Genomic DNA, 20769 nt, shown 5'->3' with positions numbered 1-20769 from the left:
CATGAAGAGGAGAGTTATCCCTCGGGGTCCTGCTTTGCACACTGTCTCTCAGGTACTTCATCCTGCTGTGATTGAGGGTTTCTAAAAGTGCAATTCAAGTAAATAGTAAGAAGTTATAAACAAAAGTTTTCTCTGATTAAATATGCATGAGAAGAGCATTAAACGAGGCTCCTTTATTGCAGGACTTGTCTGACCATTTAAGTGTGCTGTTACATCTGTGACTTTCCAGCAGTGTGCCTGTGACCATGGAGACACCCTCATGGAGCATCAATTGAGACAAGTACTACAGGATCCACTCTGGGAGCTCCGGTCAGACTTGTAAAGGCACATCCACAGCACAGATGTGGAGTATCCCTCCCAAGGGGTGCAGCTAAGCAGATCAAGCCGCTGCCTACAGCTGGGTTTTCCATCTAGTCACTGGGTCGCAACAAGCTAACTTCAGCTGCCACCACTCAGAGGCCAATGAGGAGAGTCTATAAAATTCCCCTCAAGTTCTCTTTGTTAGTGATCTAACACGCAGGTAAGGGTACTGTCTATGTTCTCCTGCTGCTTTTCCGAATCTAGAGTTTTGGATCATTCATTCAATGAACAATTATTTATTGAATACACACTTTGTGCCAGGCAACTAGACCAAGAAACCCAGACTTCATGAAGATTATATTCTAGTGGGCAGAGAGAGATAATGAAAGGATAAAAACATAAAATACAAAGTACATCAGACACTGATAACTGCTTAGGAGAGAAAAAGCAGAGGAAGATAGGGAGTGTGGGGGTTGGGAGTAGGTGCTATTTTTCATAGTGTGCACAACGAAGGCCTTGTAGATGAAGTGAGGATGTAAGCCACCTGAATCTCTGCTGGAAGAACATCTCAGGCAGCAAAAGTAGCTAGAGTAAATGCCAAGGAAGCAGTTAGAAGTACAAGTCTGGAGTTGGGGAGAGAGTTCAGGGCTGGAAATGTAAATTTGGAGTGATCAGCATGCACGAGGTGTTTACGGCAGAGAAGCTGGCTGAGATCACCAAGGAGTTAGTATAGATGGAGAAAAGAGGGAGTATGAGAATTAAGCCTTAAAGGTTCAGAGTTTGGGATGATGAGGAGCAATCAGCAAAAAAAAACTGAGAAGGAATGGACACTGACGAAGGAGAAAAACCAAGAGTGGAAGCCAAGTGAAGAAAGAGGGTATGATCGACCCAAAGAAATGCTGCGAGATGGAGTAAGATGTAAACTGCAACTGACCTGGATATTGCAACGTGGGAGTAGTTGGTGGACTTGAAAAGCATTACTTCAGTGAATTCTTGAGGACAAAACCTCAGTGAAAAGTGGCTTTAAGAAGGAATGGGAGGAAAGAAAATAGAGTCAGTGGGAAAAGATTATTTCAAAGTGTTTTGTGGTAAAGGGGAGCAGAGAAATGCAGTAGTAAGTAGAGAGGGATGAACAGTCAAAACTATTTTCAAAATGACAAAAATAACAGGCAGTTTTTATGCTAATGAAAATGATCCATTAGAAATGAGAAAATTGATAATAGGAGGAGAGAGAATTGCTGTGGTGATGTCCTTGGTGATTAAGTGAAGGTGCAGTCTAGTGCGTAAGTGGGCAGCTTGCCCTTAGATAGGAGCACAAATTGTTCCTCCAGCGTAACAGGAGGGAAAGCTGACTATATGGGCACAGATGCAGCGACGTGGGCAGATGTGGTGGTGAGAACATGAAGAAGTTCTTTTCTGATTGCTTCTATTTTCTTGGAGAAAATGGAAGCAAAGTCAGTAGCTGAGAATGTAGATAAGAAAGGAGGTATAAGAAGAGAGGATAAAATGTGAGATAATTATATAGGAGTTAGGGAGAGTGAATGGACAAGGGAATTTAGTGAGATTATCAGGCAGCCCTATGGCACATTTGAGGTTGATGGTTATGCATTTTTAGCAAGACCAGTTGGCGTGGATGCATATTTTTCTCTGACAAAGCCCAGCTGTGTGCATGTGAACATGAAGTAGGTGTAGAGGTGGACATGTTAATCGTGGTTGTACTTTTGCCAGGTGAAGACAATGAGGTGAGAAAGGGGACAATAATAGTGATAGAGAAGGAGGGAAGTGATGACAGGAGGATGGAGTAAGGGACAATCCAATGTTAGTAGGGTCAATAAGTTATGAGTGGTGAAGTGAATGGTTGTTGGAGTTGGGACACCAGAGAGAAAAAGCTGGAAAGGTAGGAGGTGGTGGTCAGAGGGTAGAATGCCTGGAATTGAAGTTATAAAGGGGTGAAAGTGATTGATAATGACAAAGTCTAGAAGGATATGACCGTGAAAGTGAGTGACAGAGGAATGGTGTAGGCAAGATCTTTGAAACCAACGAGGTCAAGGAACTGACTGACCAGAATATCGGAAGAATTATCTATATGAACATTTAAATCACCAAGAATTGTCAGGAGCATTGTTGGAGGAAGTGAGTGACAGCTAGCTAAGAGGTAAAAATCTCAAGGAATGAAGAAAAGGGACCTTGGTGGGAAGTGGGAAGACTGGAACAAGGAGACCATCTAGTGGTTTGGGCCTTGTGGCGTGCAATTCAAAGCAGGTTTTTTGTTTTTAGGGTGGAGGGAGCAAGAATAATCTGGAATTAACAATGAGGAGCAAGTCTTTTGCCATCTTGTCTTCATCTCTCACACCTTGTGTAGTATATCCTTCCAGTTAGGTATTTTAGAGGCATATTGCTTCTTGGTTTTCTTTTCTTCTAAACTTTTTTTCTTATTCAGTTCAGTTAATGCCCCCAGGCTTTAATTCTCAGCCCTGATTGTACTTTAGAATCACCTGAAGAGCTTTTTTTTATGATTATACCGTACCCAGGCCCCACCCGTGATCTATACTGATTTAATTGTTCTAGGATGGGGCCCAGGTATCTACAGTTTTTAAAGTTCTCCAGGTGATTCTGATGGACTGGCAAGTTAAGAACCATTGTCCAGAGAAGAGTCTGAAGTGGTTTGAGTCTTTGTAGGCCTATGCATTGTTGTGGAGAATGGTCAATAGTTTTCATCATATCCTTGCAAATATTCCTGACTCAAGAAGATTAAGTCTAAGCCCCTTATTTTTCTGATGAAAAAATGTACCTGTGGCCACTGATGAGTGATGTAGATCTGTGCTCAGGAACTGAACCCAGGCCACAGAAGCGGAGGACGCCGAACTTAACCACTAGGCTGCGGGGGGCTGGCTCTTAATTGATTTTTTAAAATCTTTTTCTTGGAGATGGAGATTGGAATTGGGAAAAAGGAGTTTGTTAAAATTTGGCAAGAACAATACCAAGTTAAGTAAAATGATGGTGTTTTTTCCAAAACATCAGCAGGGCTTTGAATCCTTCGTGAAGCAGAATCCATCAGGCTAGCCCACTACCCTGTGCATCCAAGAAAGCCTCTGTCCTCCCTTCCTGCCCAGAAAAATGCGAAATGTGCCGGGGCAGCTGACTCTGGGGCTCTCTCACTGCTGGTTTCTGCGTAGGAGTGTTGCACACAACAGGCTCACTTAGCACCTGCGTTTTATGATGTGAAAACTGCATATCCATCATATGAGCATTACCTCAAATTGTATAATTTTTTCAAACAAAGTGGAAAAAAGAAGTTTCAGAATATGCATTCAACCTCTTCTGGCCTCCTAAAGGAACATGATGGGTTAAGAATGGGGTCACGAAATTAGAGAGCCCTGGAGGCAGAAGCCCTCTCTGAGCCCACCTCAGAGCCCTCTCTGAGGTGATGGCTGCCACTGTGACTTGCCTGCTACATTGTTGCCCTTGTCCCTTCACTGTCGTGGCAGGGCCAGCTGGCAATGCACTCGGTTTTGTGAATTTACTTGCTTACATATTAAAATGTTTGCCAACATTAACTCAGTGGTCCTGGTTCCTTCACCACAGGTCTTAACCCTTTGATAGGGAAGGCAGGAATGTCTTGGAATCATGTACTGTAATTATAGCCATCATCTTTACTTAGCCAACCTTTATCCGTTCAGTTGGGATTCTGAGACGCCCAAACCAAGCCGTGACATTTCTAAGCAGGTAGTGCAAAGATACGAGGGAACAGTTTATAACTATTCTGGTGAAAGCAGGAGCCAGCAGAAATTCCTGAATGCATCTGCCTTGGCCATGCAACTGCCCATCTCTGGCCTAATGAGCATTAACCCCTACTCATCCCTGCACATTTTAGGGGAAGATAAACATTGGCAGATGGAACACATCTGCAACTGCACTGGTGAAAGTGTGTGTGGCTTCTCCCTCCTCTCTCCTTTTCTCCCTTTCCTCCTACCATTGGTCGTCATTCTCTTCCCTTTTCTCTTTCTGCTCATAGTCCTCCATGCCGACCTCACACCACACTTGATTCACACCCCCACATGTCATCCTGACTCACGTTCTCACAGTCACCCACACAGTTGCTCACTGTGTACTCCTTTCATGTCCATTTCTGCCCTGATGCCTTGGTTTTAGGCTTTTGTCTGATTCTCAACAGCAGTAGCCTATAGATCTGCAGGCCTCTTGGACTCCAAAGCAGCCAAATCAACCACAGGTTGACCTGTGACTCTCCCCATTCCTCCGTAGTATTTGGGTCAACTTCTGGAGGAGCCTGTGATAACACACATAAATCCAAAGAACTTAGCACAGGGTCTCCAGAGTGGAGGTTGCAAACTAGCAGCCCCAGATGCCTCTGGTCAGTGTTCTATTTAGCCCACACAGCATCTTAAAAATACTGTCGGGGCTACATTACCTTTAACAAAAATATTGAGTCAACATTTAAAGTTAGGAGATACCACAACTTTTCTGTAACATTCAGTCTGCATTCCAGCCAGGCAGTCACTGGCTAGAGTTGATTAACTCTCTGCCCCTTAGACAAAATGTCTCCTCAGTTTGCCACAGTCCCCACCACTCCTCATCCATCCCGACTTCCTGCCTCTTCACTCATTTATGGTACTTGTCTGGCTCATGGAGGCATTTGAGCTGGGCGCCTACTCTCCAGCTGCCACAAATGGAATCCAACCCAGCCTGACAGGAACCCAAACCCAAAAAGATAAACTACCCTGGGGGTTGTGAAAATCCAAAAGGAAGGGCAGCCCAGGGGACTAGGCTCTTTAGTACAACAGGAAGAGCATATGCTTTGGGAACAAACACCCCTGGGTCTAAGTCTAAGCTCAGCTACTTCCTAATAGTTTAACTTTGAGTGATTCACTTAGCCATACAAACTTTTCCTTTTTATAAAATGAGAGTATTAATTGAAACCTTGTCATGAGAATAAGAAATAATATATAAAATAAAATACCTAGCACAGTGAATGTTAGCTGCTATTATGATCTACTTGCCCTCTCCGCTCTGGCCCATAAATATTCTTGAGCACTAATGAGTATACATGCACAGTACTAATGAACGTATGTCAGCAGGGGAGAGGAAGTGATGCCAGCAATACTGGCCAATAATGATGAAGCCAGACAAACTCAAGGGTATTCCAGAGATTTCTGGGTGCCCCAAAGAGATAGTGGGCAGGAGCTCTTGTCATGGCAGATGACTTTCTGAAGTACCTACAACCAGGATCCTGAAACTCATCAAATGTTTTATATCTCTGCTATGCTGATAGGCCAGAAGAGAGAGACCAGTAATCTGAACTGGTGCAGTGGTAGTAAAGATGGAAAGAAAGGGACATACTTAAGAAATCTGTAAGAATTGAAATTGACAGATATATAAAGAGTATGTTGATTTTGTACTTTGTCAACTTAGCTGAGCTGGAATTACATTTCCCAGAATTTTCTTCCCTGTTTGGTTCTGGGTCAGGGGTGGTCACACAAGGCATTTGAGCATGATTTGGAAGGTGAAGTAAAACAGCAGCCATTGCGTTGTCACTGATCTGCCAGCTCACCCAGGCAGAGGCTGGCCCACAGCTTGGCTGCCTCTCACCCATCTCCTCCTTCAGCCTCTCGAAGTCCTGGGCTGTGCACATGAACAGCTCTGAGACTTATGGTACCATCTTTTTTCCATTGGTCATTGGGGTAAGATGCAGAGAGAGACAGACATGAGTTCTAGTGTTTCCTTGTAAGTTCTAGTTTATCCTTGTGATTCCAGTTTCTCTTCACTCTTCCCCAAGAATTTTCATCTTTCCTTCCTGACTGCCAGCCCTCCTGACCAAGAGTAAACCCAGGCCCACCACCTGATGATTCACTGGGATTCACAGAGGTGGTTGCCACAAAGAGCCAACAACCTTCCATAGACTTTAGTATCAACCTTCTTCATAGTTCCACTCCAGCAGCAGGTTAGTGATTTTTCTTTGATCCTTTTAGGATTTTACTTGCCTAACTTCTCCCATAATTGTATGAGGTCTAATTCTTACAATGAATTCCTTAGTCCGTAACATCCATAATGGTTCTGCTTCTCTGATGGAATACTGACCAATATAGGGAATAAGATAAGGAAATGACAGAAAGTTTCCAAGTCTCTGGCTTGGCAGATGAATTGGGTGGATGTATATGAAGAATGTCCAGAAGACAGCTAAAGACACATATCTAAAGCTCTTGAAAGGACTTCCCTAGTGGCTTTCAAAAGAATGGAAGAATCTTTGGATAAATCTAGGGAACCCAGAAATCTAGAGAAGTGCTGATTCCCAACCCAAACTCACTTTCATCAAGGCTTCCATCTCCAGGTCCCAGATTCATCTGCTTTACTACACTGGCTGTGCAAAGAGAGATTCATCTCTAGATGAATCTGTCTTTGGATATATCAGGTCACCACTGTTCTCAAAAAAATAATGGCCAAAAGTATTTATCCTAGATCTATATGAATATAACTTAGTTACAATCCATTTGTATATTGGTTTGATATTTTTATTTTTCTTTCAATATGCCTATCATATGCAGCCCCAACAATTCTAATAGAGAAGATTTGCATAGCAGGTAGCTCTGTGACCCTAAGGAGATTAAACTTGATTTTGGGGGAAGGAAGCACAATGGAAGGAGGTTCTCACCATTCTTTTATTACTCTTCTTGAAGGTAGAGAAAATTACTAGGAAGAAAGCTACTCTAGTTTGAAATGTACGGTTTCTCTTCAGGATCCCTTTTCAAGGCATATCATAATGGTCTCCTTTGTCTTCTCCTACTGCTCATCAATTGACACTGTCTACCACTGTTACTGCTCCCATGGTGGGAGGGGGAAGGAACCTTGAGAGTTGTGCTAGGAAGACCAACTCTGCATTTGGTCTAATCTCTGATCTAGAACTGAACGTCTGAGGCATAACTCACAATCATTGTGTATGTTTAAAGGTAGTTTTTTCCAATTGAATGGGAATGACCTGAGAGTATGTGAGCATTTTCTAAAGATGAAAAATAATACAGCTTTGTTCCTAGAGTATCAGACAGTTGTTGTATCAGCTGGTTGTTATCTGAGAATCAATAATTTTTTTTAAATCTAGGGGAAAGCTGCAAAATTGGAGAGCAAGTGAGTACACTCACGTCCATCAACCTCAGAAGATTTTTTAAAGCATTTTAGTGAGGTGTTAAGTTGAAGTGCTATTGAGAAAGGCACATCTTTGTATCATCTGCCTACTTCTCACCACCTCCACTGCTGACATCCTGCCCAGCCCTCATCACCTCTGCCTAGAGCGTTAAAATAGCCCCCTTCGGCGAATCCCTGCTCCCGCCCTCCCTCCTATAAAATTATTCACGACGCTCAGCAGCCAAAGGATTCGTGTGAAATATGTCAGATTAGCCATTCCTCTGCTCAAATTCCCCGATGGCTTGGTTTTCCCTCAGGATAAGAGCTAAAGTCTTTGCAATGGCCACAAAGGCCACACATGATCTGCTGCCCATTCTCTCTCTGACTCTCACTCTCCTCCAGATGCGCCAGCCTCCTTCCTGTTCCTTGAATGTGCAGGCACACTCCCTCCCCAGGCCCTTGTGTTCGCTGTTCCCCTTGCTTGGAGCATTGGCCAACTGCCTCATTTCTTCAAAATTTTATGCAAATCTTACTTTCTCTATGAGGCTATCCCGATAGCCTTATTATACACAAACTTCCACCTGCCACCTCACTTCTGATCCCCCTCACTCAGCCTTTTCTTTTTTCCACTGTAATGATCACTTTCTAACATCCTATATAACTTACTTATATGCTAGATTTATTGTTTGTTTTCTGTATCCTCCCACTAGAATGTAGGCTCCACGGAGGCAGATATCTTTGACTCTTTGTACATTGACACAACCAAAGTGCCTGAAACTGCGACACATAGTAGGGACTGCAAAAATAGTTGTGGAGTTGAGTTAAATGCTTACGCTAGAGAGTGAGATTCCACAATTGTGATATAATGGGCTTTATTTTATATGTTCAAAATCAGAAACAAAAATGCAGAAAGACATGGAAAAGACTTGGTTGTAGAAGTTTTGTTACATATGACATGATATTAATCGGAATTAAAGTGCTTACAGTTTTTCTGTCCAGAAGTGATGGGTGTTATTCAATGCCACACCAAGATCACAGCTACCTTGTCCTGTCTGTGATAAAAGAACCTATCTCAAAATATCAAGAGGCAAGCATGTTTCAGAAGGGATTCTCAAGTGCCACCATCTGAAATCAGTTACCCTTTGTGTAACATTTAAGGACACTGAATTTCTAATAATTTAGATAGACTTTAGTAGCTACTAAATGCTTCCAACATGCTAGGCACTGCGGGAGGCAGCTTGTGTGTTTTAACTCATTTAATCCTCCCACAAGCTGGCAAGTAGACATTATCATTTTGCAAATGAGGAAATTGAGATACAGAAATGCTATCCAACATCCTCAGTGTCACACAGTAAATGGACTCATCTGAACTAGGCTACCTCCTAAGACTAATTTCTTTGGTGAACATACACATGAAAAAAAATTGCAGGGAATTTTTGTTTGCTTATTTGTAGTTGCCACATGGACTCTCTCACTCTCTTTTCCTCACTCTTTCCCTCTTAAAGTATTCTTTGTTCGGGGGGATGGTTCCTAGGCTCCCCTTTGATGCACAGAATGCAAATAATGAGAAGATAGGAACAACGCTGAGAAGACAAAGTTTAATATAGATCTACATAGAGAAACTGATCAAAGGATGGAACAACAAAAGCCTACTTGGCTTAAGTTTATGGTATAGATTTTTGAGAGGATCTTGAAGATAAATTTTGGAGCTAATTTGGTATCAAGGCAATACTGATGATAAGAAGGGGACATGAGATTTTAAAAATATTTAGCTAAGTATTTTGAAAGTAGTCCCCCTATGACACATTCAGGAGAGACTGTTGTTTAACGGATTAAATAGTGTTTATTTACTTTTTGGTTGCCAGATAGTTTTGTCTCTGAACAAAAGTCCATATGGGATTGGATCAAAAAATGGTTTGCTTATATGGATTATGTTTTGTAAGGAAGGAAAATGAATAATTAGCTCCATCATCTCTCAAGTTTAAAAATCACAAAATAATCTGATGCCTCCTTTATTGGCTATCTATTGCCACGTAGTAAATCACTCCAAAACTTAGTGGCTAAAAACAATAAGCACTTACTATGTCTCACAGGTTCATCCCCTGTGAACCTCCCTACAGGACTTCTTGAGAGGCCTCACAACGTGGTGGCTGGCTTCCCATAGAATGGGCAAACCTAGAGAGCAGGTGGAAGCTGCACTGTCTTTTATGACCCAGCCTTGGAAGTCACACATCATCACTTCCACCATGTCCCACTGGTCACACAGGTCAGCTCTAATGAGAGGGACACACCAAGGCATGAATGCCAGGAGGCAAGAATCACTGTGGGGAGGGGCGTCAGCTTAAAGACTGGTATCCACACCTCCCTTTTTCTTTCTCCCCAAATCCAAATGGTCACTGAATACTGACTGTCTTCCTTTATAGCTTTTTCCATTTCCACCATCTTCGCTATTCAACTCCTACACCCTGTCTTGATCATGTTCTGACTAATGTAATGGCGTCTTAATTAGTTTTCCTACCTCCAATCCACTCCATATTTCTTTTTGCCACATCTATCATTCTTCTTTATCAGAGCTTGTTGTGTAATTATAATTGGTTATGTATGTGTCTATCCATTTATTTCCCACACTACATTGAAAGGCTTTGAAGGTAGTGACTGTTTCGTGTATTCATATATCTCCACGGCTCCTAAACTGTGCCTTACAGGCATGATACAGAGAAAAGCAGTAAAGCCTAGTGAGTAAATACAGAGGCGGTTGAGCCAGATAAATGCTATATTTGAATCCCAGCTCTGCCACTTCCAAGCTGTGAGATCTCAGGCTGGTTATTTAACCTCTCTGAGCCTCTTTTTCTCGCTTCTTAAAAGCAAGTTAATCATAATTATTAATTAATAATAATATGTATAATTATTATTAATTATTAGTAGTAACTATTATAATAGCTAATAATGCCTACCTTTCAGAGCATAAGAATTGGACAAGTGATGTGTACAAAAGGTTTAGCATTATGTCTTGTACATACTAAATGCTTAATAAATGGTAGCCATTCATATGTCACAAAGTTAGCATTTAATAGTTTTTGATTAAATAAATATTGAGGAAGGAAGTATTTGGCCAGAAGGCCCTGACTCTGGAAGTCCTCTTTCTCCAGCTTTCAGGGAATTTCTATGGAGTTCTAGAGCAGCACCCTCCAGTAGAACTCTCTGCAATGATGGAAATATGCTATATCTGCATGTTCAATAGAGTAGCCTGAAAGAACTTGGGTTAATATGAAAAGTGAGAGAAAATAATTCACATATAATTGCTATTTATGATTTTATTGTCAATTGAAACCCTTTTTAATAATCCCTTGTGTATCATTCTCATCTTCACCATCCCATCCCCAGGTCCTCTGGCTCGTATTGTGTCTAGTCCTCACAAAGCCCTATGGTGTAGATGTATCACCCTCCCTCCTTTTTAGAGATGGGCAAACTGAGGCTCTGGAAGACGGAAACTTACCTAAGGCGACACTGTAAGTGAGGGCAGAGCTGGGCTTTGAACCCAGGGCTGTTGTGATCCAAAGCCTGTTGTCAACCATTCTGCTCTGCTGCCTCATTCTTTGTCCCATGTCCTTCACAAGCCTTGCTTGCTTTTGAGCATCTATGTGTATGATTCCATTATTTTCATTATATAATTACATGAGTTCATTAGAGGAAAATTTAAAAATATAGAGAAGCAAAATAAATAAATAAAGACAATTTAAATTGGGCATTAGTTGTAGCCCGGTTTCTCCATTGTTGAGAGTAACCACAGACCATGATTTACTACCCGGCCTGTCTCCTCTGGGGAGAGAGGGACAGCCCAGGGTGAAGTGTGAGTTCAACATTTCTTTACAGGGTCAGCTCTTTGTATTTTCACACGTGCACAAAGTGGAATGTCAGAGTCTGAAGGGAAGGTATTGATTATCAGATGATTCTGGGCCAACTCCTTCATTTTCAGAGGAGAGAATTGGAAGGCCCAGGGGGTTGAATAACTTACAATGATAATTCTCCAGAAGGTGAAATTATACCTCACCAGAGAAAAGGCAACAGAACATTCAGAAATTCCTCTATGCACATAGGGGTTGTATTTCATTTGACGATATTCCTAAATCCATTTGTTCATAAATTCAAAGTGACAGGCTATAGGCAGCCACTACTGCCACCCACTGGTGGTGGGCAGAGTTGATGCAATTCTACACAGGTGCATAAAATGGTTCATATCTGTGAAAGTCCTTAAGTTGAATCTCATCGCAGGAAACTTTGTATTCATTTAAAAAAAAAAAAAAGTAAGGTGTGTAGAATCAGACAGATCTGTGTTCAAATCTTGGCTGTGCCTCGTGTGAGAAGGGTGACTGCTTTCATTCTTGGTTTTCCATTTGTAAAATGGGGATAATATCTAGTTCATAGGGATATTGTAAGAATTAAGTAATGAATGTGTATTAGATTGGGTAAATGCTAGTCAAAATCTCAGTGGCTTAACACAGTCTCTTTCTCACATCACAGCTCGAAGTGGGTCTTCCAGATCACCAGGCAGCTGTCCTCCAAGTGGTGATGTGAGACCAAGCTCCTTCTACCTGATGACTCCACCATCTTCAACTCTGGCCCCCCGGGTCATCCTGGAGCCCAATATCCACCAGCAGAGCAAGAGGAGAGGACATAGAAGTGTGCAAGGAGGTTTTTATGGGCCAGGCCTGAAGCTGCATACATTACTTCTACACCCATTCCACTGTCCAGAACTCAGTCTCACGGTTGCATCTCACTACTGGGAAGACTGGGAAACATAGTCCAGCAGTCACTGCCCCAGCCATAATTTTTAGTAATAGAAACACAAACATCACTCCAATGCAGTTATGAATTTTTCTTTATGTATTATGTAATACTGTTTATATTTTTCTCAGTTTTTAGTATGACACAGATATGAAACTAAAAGGCAAGGTGGTGTGGTGAAATGAGCAGTGGTCTTGGAGACGTGGCTTCTAATCCTCTGTGATCTTGGACGTATCACTCAGCCAATCTGAACCCCAGTCCTTATCTGCAGAATGATAGGGGTAAAGCCAGCTGGTAACTGTGTAGTCTCCTCTACTCCCATCTTCCCAGCTCCAAAGGTTTACAGTTTTTTTCACAAAAGTAATGCAAAATAAAACATGCAGTGACTCTCAGAGTAGACAAGTGATAGGTTACAAGTCTTGGATGAGTGAAGATGAGAAGATTTCTTGAAGAGAAGCAGCTTTAAGCCTGTTCTTGGAGGAGGTGATAGTCCTAAATAGAAGGAATGAAGTATGGAATGCTATGCAAGGAAGGGGTGAAGAGGACCATAAATAAGAATTTGGGGGAGGGAGCATGGCAAGGAGAATAGCCTGGCTGAAAATATGAATGTGTTAGAGTGGGGCTGGGGGTGAACTGAAGATATAGTTTGATAGGTAGAGGGAAAGAAAACATTAATGATAGACTACCACACTTAGGCCATATTTCATCCAAAAGGATCCCAATAGGAAGCCAATTATGGTTTTTTTCTATGGGCAAGTGACATCATGAAAATCTGTTAGTCATTGTGAAAAGAAATCTGATTAGATCATAGCACTTGATGTGACCTTACCCTTTTTAAGTCGCTGAACTTCTAAAGTCTAAATGCTCCATAAATAATCTTCCAAATATGTTAGTTATCTGAATTCTATACCCATTTCAAGGAAGAAGAAAGAGTTTTACATGGTAATGGGGAAAAGGATGAGGATGTGGGAAGAATCAATAGTTTGAAAGAATTGAAAGAGAGCCCTCAGTTCTCTGCTTTATTTTATTTTATTTTTTTAAATCTAGGATAAATATGTAGGTAAGACATGAGTCAGAGCAAACTCAGAAAGTACCTAGAAGCCTTCAGCATTTGAAGCAGGCTCGCTAGTTTCATGTGGGTGAAGTTTGGTTTTCAGGAAGACAAATTGAAAATAGAACTTGTTTGTTTAGATTTTGCCATTCTCTAGGGACGTCCAAGGATGTTCAATGAACTGAGAGGGGAAGAATTGGTTCTTGGGAACTGCTGCAGGGAGCCTTGTTTGGAGAGAGTATGGCCCTGGAGTGGACCCTCAGCACATTGCAGTTTTTCTCTGGACCTAGTCTGGGAAGACATGGTCTTAGCAAAGGTGAGCACAAGCAATTCAGTCCAGTCCTCACACCAGGTTTCCAGTAAAGACCTCTCTCACATTCTCGAGAAATGTGGAGATTGAAACAGTCCATGGGAAAGCTGTTGATGATCCCCTTGACTCTCCTTCAGCTCCAATAAGCTCTTGGGAAGCATAGTTTTGTTTTTGTTTTTAAGAAAAAAATTACATTTTAGATGGGTAACTATTTGTTACTTTGTGAATATTAATGTTTTTACACAAATGAAATATTCTACTACTAAATAACCACGTGACCTTGGCAAGTCCCAAGCCTTTTCTGAGCTTCAGACTTTGGTTTCCTTCTCTGTAGAATACAGAGACTGGATTATATAATCTCTGAGGCCTCTTTCTGATCTGAAATGATAAATTCAAATTCAAACAACTTCCTCTTTCTGGTAAAGTAACATGAAGCCTGAGGTTACTTTATCACATTGCTCTGAATCTCTATCACGCTTAAAACATATAGGACAAAAATCAGCAGCCCATTGAGCATGTACTGCGGGCAAAATCCTCCATTCAGAGCGACAGCACGTTGGTGGGAGCACTTTGCTCAGAGCTACTTCCTCCCACCCCCGCGACAGGGGGGTGTTCACACCTTTATGCTCCTTAGAAACACAAGTGTTTTTATTGTGGCCATACAATAGCTTCTCTGGCTGTGTGCACTTTCCAGTTTGGCAATAGTTTATTTGCTATCTATTCTTATTCTTTATTCCACTTTCATGTTTTTAAATGGGTTCCACTTTATTTCTATGAGGGAATTTCCTCTGAAGAAAGACCATATCCTAAATAGAGCGATTTTATATACAGTGTCCAGGAGAGAGTATGTGATGATCGTGCGATAGACAATGATGGTAGCTAGAAAAATATCATAGGATTTCAGAGCTGTGCTAATATGGTAGCCATCAGCTATATGTGACTTTTTAAAATTGAAATTAACTAGAATTAAATTAAAAATTCAGCTCCTCTGCCATCCCAGCCACATTTCAAGTGCTCAGTAAGCACACATGACTGGTGGCTACCATTTTGGATAGCACAGATGTAGCACATTTCCTTCACTGGAGAAATTTTAATTGGATGGTGCTGCCTAAGAGATCACCTAGTCACAGAAGCATATTCTTGAGATGTCAGGGAACATGGAAACCACCTAAGATATTCTTCTATCCAGGATGGTTCAAATCTTTCCAGTGCAAAGGAATTTATCACCTTACAAAGTGGTCCATTCCATTTTTGGAAACTTTATATTAGAAAGCTCTTCCTTAAATTGGGTCAAAATCCATATCCCTGTAACTTCTGCTCTCTCTCTAAACACAGGATAAGTATAATGATTTTTACCCCTGGAACTTCATCAGAACATTGATGCCACTACTATGTCTCCTTAGACTCCTCTGTCCAGTGACCCATGCACAGGTGAGGAGGCTGAGGCCTGGAGCAGTCCTGCCTCATGACTCATGGCAGGGCTAGGACTGAAGCCAGGTTTCCAGTTTCCAGTGTGTTCCAGGAAAACCCTACTGCTTCCAAGTCTAACAAATACGTCATTAAAGAGTATGTATACAGGAGTTTATAGGTTTGAAGTTCTTAGTCTTTTCTCTTTCTTTCCATTTTGCTGTTGTTCTCCCATAGTCTTATTCTCTCTCTCTCTCTCTCTCTCTCTCTCTCTCTCTTTTTTGTGAGGAAGATTGAACCTGAGCTAACATCTGTGCCAATCTTCCTCTACTTTATAGATCCCACCACAGCATGGCTTGATGAGTGGTGTGTGGGTCCATGCCTGGTATGCAAACCCGTGAACCCCAGGCTGCCAAAGCAGAGCATGTAAACTTAACCACTATGCCACCAGGCCAGCCCTTTATTCTCTTTTTTTCACTGCATGGTTCCTAAGAGACTCTAGGCTATTTCTTCCCCAGTAGAACAAAGATTGCTTGCACTCAGCATGAATATTTCAGAACATAAAACTACCTTCTTCCCCCAAATAACCCCTGCTTGCCAAGCATAGAAATCACACTGAGATGGTTGCTTTAGTTTGCCAGTTTGACAGCAGTATGAGGATAGAAGAGGAAGCTGAAGCACTAAAGATAAATGGTCTACTTTCAAATAGTATCTAGAAGAGAAGAGGCTCTTGATAACTATTCAGTAAGAAGGGACATCTACCTCTGCATGGAGCTTTGTGGGAACTTTGCGGGTGAGATACTGTGTTCAGTGTCAGTTACAGCTTCTGATCTGTTCAACAAATGCTCATTGAGGTGAGGGTCTGTGCTGGGGCAACAAAAATGATTGACATATTGTCTTTACCCTCCAGTCACTGGCAGGGAGGCCAAGTGGAGTCAATAAACAGTCAATTACCACTCTAGACATCTCCACTGAGTGCTTTGATGGGTGTGTTTCAAAGGAACCAGGAGATCGGTCTTGGAGCTCAAAGGGTCACAAGCAGTTGCTGTCACAACTGAGCAACTTCTTTTTTCTTGGTGAGAAAGATTGGCTCTGAACTAACATCCATTGCCAATCTTCCTCTTTTTGCTTGAGGAAGATTGCCGCTAAGCTAACATCAATGCCTGTCTTCCTCTATTTTGTATGTGGGACACTGCCACCACATGGCTTGATGAGCAGTGTGTAGGTCCGCACCCAGGATCCAAACCTGCCAACCCCAGGTCACCAAAGCAGAATGCACGAACTTAACCGCTACACCACTGGGCTAGCCCCTTCTGAGAGCAACTTCTGAGAGTCACTAAATAAGGGAATGCATGTGCCAAGCTTCCTAGGGAAGAAGATTCCGACTAAACAAGCCTGGGCCCAGCAGGAGATCTGGCATTGCAAAAACAGCTATCTTCTTTACCAACAAAAGAACTGCTACCTGATTCACCTCCTTAAATTTGGCATACCATCAGAAATAATGAAAACCTTACCAGCCTCCACTACCAGCCATACCCCGTAACATCCAGCACTACATACATAGTTGTTGACGATATATATATAAGTGTGTGTGTGTAAGTGCATGTGTGTATATATATATATACCAACAACATGTATAGGTAGGATTTTATATAGAATTATTTTATATATGTATATACATACATATATAGGTATGATTTTATATATGTTTTATATTTTAATGGTCTTATAATTTGTATATAAATGTATATTTATGTAATACAAATTTCTAGTTGTGTACCCTTATCTATATATAATTTTTTATTTATAGATTTTATAATTTTTATATATGTATGTATACGTGTGCATACATACACACTGAGGATATTTCTGGAAAGATACACAATAAATTTTTCACAGTGATTATCTCGGGAGAGCAGGAATGGGGATCTTGGGTCTGGAGTAGGGAAGGATACGCTTGCGTTTCATTTTATAACCTCTATATTTTTATTGTCCATTTATTACTTTTAGAACAATAAGAACATTTTTATTAATATTTGGTTATGCTAAGGACACCATCATCTATCTTCACACTGTTTTCCAACGTGATCTCCAAAGCGCAAATAGAGTTAGAAGACCTCGTTCCAGGCTGGGCTCATCCAGGTGCCTACCATGGAAGGTTTAAGTTGCTGTGGTTATTTCCACATTGGCCAATCTGAGATAGCTGGACCCAAATTAAAATCAGATGAGATGATGTGCATGACTACGTGACACTGCTGGCAAACTGTAGACTCCTACACCCAGGTCCATAACACTGGCTTGTCGAAGAGTGCCCAGAACTAGCCAACTTGACTAAAATCATCTAGGTCCTGGTCCTCTTCACCAGCCTATTTTTTAAAAGGGATGCATGAATATATGTGTGTGTGTGTGTGGTAGAGAGAGGTGGGCTGTGACGTTATGATGAAGAAATGAGTGGGAGCAGGAAGGAAAGAAATGAGAGGGGACAGTAGTACAGACTAAGGTGGGAGAGGGTGGGCAGGAGGCCTCCAGGAGTCCTGATGTGGTCCAGGCCTCCTTGCGGGAGGATGCTCCTTTCTGGCATGAGGCCTGAGCTGCCATAACTTGCGCCTGTTCCCTGCTGACGTGTGAAGATCTCTGCTGGGAGAATGAGGTATCATTCTAGAGAGTTTCAAGAGAATATGGTGAATTCATGTCCAAAGGCTAGCTGCCTCCCGCTGTCCTCTGCCAGAGTCCTTTATTGACTCCCTGGATCCTCTTGTTTAATTGTTAATTCAAGCAACATTTATTGAGTCTCTCCTCTATGCTCGGCATTGTGCTCAGTCCAGGGGAAATGAGACAAATATGATGCTGTCCCAGCCATCAAGCTATTTACTGTTAATAGTGGGTAAGAATGTGGAAATAATAACTGGACGTGGGCATAATAAGTGTGTTAACTGTTATAGCAGAGAGGACGCACAGAGAGCTATGATGGTGACTAACAATGCAAAGGGAAGCGGGGCAGACATTGGAGGATAGGTAGGAGTTTGCCAGACAGAAGGATTTTGAACCGAGAGGCTCAAAAATGCATGAGAGATTCAGAGGAAAGTGAGTAATCGGTTTTGGCTGAAATATAGAGTGAGGGCAAAGGGACAGAGGCAAATCTGAAAAGACCAGGCAGGGTTGGGTTGTAAATGGCATTTTGTGTCACACTAAGGAGTTTGTACTCTGTCCGGCTGGCAAGAAAAGGCTGGGGAAGATGAGAGCAGTTCATTTGATTTTACATCTTTTATGAAGGAAAAGTTATACAGCTACACAGTTATTTACCTGTAACAAATTAATAATGTATTCATCACAAGGACCTCTTTGACCTACTTATTTCATTGTGAAGTATAATTTTGTCATGTATATTCTATTTCTCTCAAATAATTGATTGGCCACTCAATATTATTAGACATAAAGCACGGAAGAAATCCTAAACCTGTTTGGGAATCAAAATCCCCAGTTTGATGAGTTGATGAAAGCCATGATTCTTCTCCCGTAAAAATGTAAATATAAAAATATTACATACAATTCCAAGGAGTTCATGGAACTCTTTAAAAAATTCCTGAGTTCAAAGTTTGTATAGACAACCAGATGACAGTTTGGGCAGTTTTGTTTTTTTTTTTACAAGGAAATTATGTAGAGTCTTAGGTACTTACCTAAAGCCTTATATTGTGTTCAAAAGAATGAATTCAAAATCTTTTTTCAGTGGTAAAGTCTGAGGTCACTCTCAAATACAATGTGGAACGTTGAATTATTTTGAAGTCTTCTTGATTAAAAGAACTCTAATTCGTATTTTATTAATATGAAGAGGGTCATTAAGCTGTTTTAGGATGCCCAAACATGAAATGAAGGAAGAAATAATCCTATAACGTAAGGTGAAAAATAATAATTCCATCAGATATCAGATGTTCAAAAGCCTTTTCTTACTGCTGCCATATAGATACAGGAATGAGTCCATGACTGTAAATAAAGATCTCTCCAATGTTAAGGCTTGCTAACTTTCAGAATAAAATGAGATTCCTTTATTAATTTATTAACCCAAGAGACCCTTAAAATTGCATCGCGTTTTGCACATGGACCAAGGGTAACATCTTTTGGACATGTTTCGCTGAGCCTTCCTGTTTGGGACCTGCAGAAGAGGCTGGGGTGGGTGTGAGGGTGGGGGTTGTGTATTGGAACTTTTTGTGGCAGGAGTGCAAAGAAAAAGATTCACTGTTTGGCTTCTGAAAGCCAAAATAGGGTTTTGTTCTTTTTTTTTTTTTTTGGTTGAGACAATAAAACCTGATTTCCTTGAAAAATAAAACAATTTTTCTAAGCTCCTCGTTGTCCTATTGATATGGGAAGAACCTGATCTAGTGACTTGATCTTGAGATTTTATGTAAAGAAGGAGGACTAGAAAGCTGGAAGAGGAGTGTGGAAAGAAGCTGTGAATGGGTATGGATGGGGAAGAGAGGCGGGTGAGGAGAGACCCAGTCCTGGCCTCCTCCCCTTGGCTGAAGTCCCAGTGGGGACACATCTGCTAGATACGCTGAGCAGCCCGACTCCTGTCTGTGAGAGTGGGAGGGGACTGGCTTGCATGCATGTTGGGCTACTATGCTACTTAGTGTTTAAACAGAGTCTGAGCTAGCTCTCTGGAGCCGCCCTTGGCACTCAGACAATGCAGAGAGTTTAGAAGTTCCTGCTGGCAGGAGAAAGCTGCAGCAGGAAGTAGATGGTGCTGGCTGTCCAACTTAGCAGAAGTCCCCAGGCAAGAGCAAAGGGCCTCTGAAGCCAGGTTGCAGCCCATCTTCAGGGGCCAAGTCACCAGAAAGAAACCTTGGTCTCAGGCCAAACTGAGAGAGCACAGACCAGTCACACCAGCCTCAGACTTCAGGAGCAGCCACCAGCTCCATGCCCAGGGGCAGCAGCAGGGCAGCCAGATCACAGAGGACACCAGCCAGTGCATGGCCACGGATGCCACAAAGAGCACAGTAAAGCCCCTCACACATCCAGCTGCTTCCCAGAAGGGAGAGAAGGAGAATTCTGAAAGTCTGAGCTTTTACTGAAGGACTGAATCACCCAAAAGCAATCATTTGAACCCGTTCTGATTGATGGTATCATATCATATTTGAATAGATTGAAATTTAGATGGAAAGGATACTATTGAAATCATCAGTTACTTTTTGATGTGTAGGGTGGGGGCTCCTAAGGAGGATGAAGTCAGCCATAGAGAAACGAAGCAACTACATTTTCTTTGCCTTGAGTGAATTTAGAATCCTGCTACATCCTTTTCCTGCTACACAATCCTACCACAAATTCAGGACTATATCATATTTTATTATTTCTTTGAAAAATGATTAAAAAATCCAAATTTTAATTAGTAGGGTTTTTAATTTTAAATATGCTAAGCAGATATAATTATATGTGTTTAACAAATTATTGACTTTTGTGTTACATAGACCATATATTTTGTACATGTGTATGTGTGTGTGTGATAACATACATGTATATATCTTAATATTCTCTATTTCCTTTTTTTGTTATATTTCCTGTGTGCTGAGCTGAGGTATTTATTCTTCGGAATGATGCAATGGGTTAACAAGATAGTATATCAGGAAGGAAATCTTTTAAGGTACAAGGACCTTGACACTACAATTTGTTTCGATTTGATTAAACAGATGGAATTCCACGCAAGTGGAAAGTTGTGAAGGCGGGCTCCTATAGCATATACAACATCAGTGAACAAAAGTGGTGGGAAGTCACTGAAATGAAAGCTGGCAGA

At 41.5% G+C, this 20769-nt stretch overlaps 1 long non-coding RNA gene across 1 annotated transcript in view; it reads left to right on the top strand.

Moving 5' to 3' along the window:
• Positions 1-19146, top strand: part of LOC138923054 (uncharacterized) — a 29677-nt gene extending 10531 nt beyond the window's left edge. The window contains exons 2-3 of the long non-coding RNA XR_011436186.1: positions 183-520; positions 11956-19146. This is a non-coding gene — a long non-coding RNA (uncharacterized lncRNA). The remainder of the gene's footprint in view (positions 1-182; positions 521-11955) is intronic.
• The last annotated feature ends 1623 nt before the right edge of the window (positions 19147-20769 follow it).

Source organism: Equus caballus, chromosome 2 (assembly GCF_041296265.1).
Source record: "Equus caballus isolate H_3958 breed thoroughbred chromosome 2, TB-T2T, whole genome shotgun sequence".
Classification (NCBI taxonomy): domain Eukaryota; kingdom Metazoa; phylum Chordata; class Mammalia; order Perissodactyla; family Equidae; genus Equus; species Equus caballus.
This window is presented reverse-complemented; position numbering and strand designations above follow the sequence as displayed.